The 934-nt window shown below is 35.2% G+C and overlaps 1 non-coding gene across 1 annotated transcript; it reads left to right on the top strand.

The window, feature by feature from the left end:
- The first annotated feature begins 568 nt into the window (after positions 1-568).
- Positions 569-672, top strand: LOC132240316 (U6 spliceosomal RNA). The gene has a single exon (XR_009454246.1). It is a non-coding gene; the product is annotated as a U6 spliceosomal RNA (small nuclear RNA).
- Positions 673-934: the final 262 nt, after the last annotated feature.

Genomic DNA, 934 nt, shown 5'->3' with positions numbered 1-934 from the left:
AGAGAATGCAGTCACTGTATTCAGCTATCTGCCAGCCTGCACACTCCCCTACTTCCATGCAAGAGACCGGGGTTTTGGAATCTCTCTCTCTCTTTCTTTATCCTGATTTTATGCCAATTTCTTACTGACTGCCAGAGAATCAACCAATAAGTAAATAAACATTGGCAGAGGTAAACTTAGATTGGCCATGTTTACCTCCCAGTCCCATCTAGAAGGGACTGCTATGCCGTTATCTAACTCATAAATGTTTAATTATATTTAACTATTTTGGTCTATTTGCTTGGCAAACTGGAAGTAATGATGAACATTTATATGTCCCTTGCTAAAAAGTACAGTGGAATATTTGGACGCATGATCTCAGTTGCATAGTCATTTACCATTTATTTGTGTATTACATATCATGAAGCTAATCACGTCTAGCAACTTGGATGCCAGGAAGAGAGGAGATATAATGGAGGTCTATCCACAGACATTAGAAATGAAGGATTAGATCTGAGTTACGATTTTAAAAAGGGAAATATTTAAAATGATATGCTATAATATCTCCAACAATTAACAAAAGGACATAGTGCTTGCTTCAGGGGCACATCTTAAATTGGAACAATACAGAGAAGATTAGCATGGCCCCTAAGCAAGGATGACATGCAAATTTGTGAAGCATTCCATATTTTTTTTAAAAAGGAAAGTATATAAATAGGTCTAAAATATGTTTACATTGATGTGCCCTCATTAAAAACCAAAGAAATGCAAGTGCAAGTGACATACATTTTTAAATTCGTCCAAAATGTAAAAATGTAAAAACACACACACACACACCACTCAGTAATAGTTGTCATTTGGATACACTATCTGTAGAAGTGACATTTCATGCAATATTTCTGAAGAGTGATTTTGCTAGCTATTAAAAGGCTTGGAAATGTAGATACTATTTACA

The sequence above is a fragment of the Myotis daubentonii genome, chromosome 8 (genome assembly GCF_963259705.1).
Source record: "Myotis daubentonii chromosome 8, mMyoDau2.1, whole genome shotgun sequence".
Taxonomy (NCBI): domain Eukaryota; kingdom Metazoa; phylum Chordata; class Mammalia; order Chiroptera; family Vespertilionidae; genus Myotis; species Myotis daubentonii.
The sequence above is the reverse complement of the archived record's forward strand: the minus strand, read 5'-3'. Positions and strand labels throughout refer to the sequence as shown.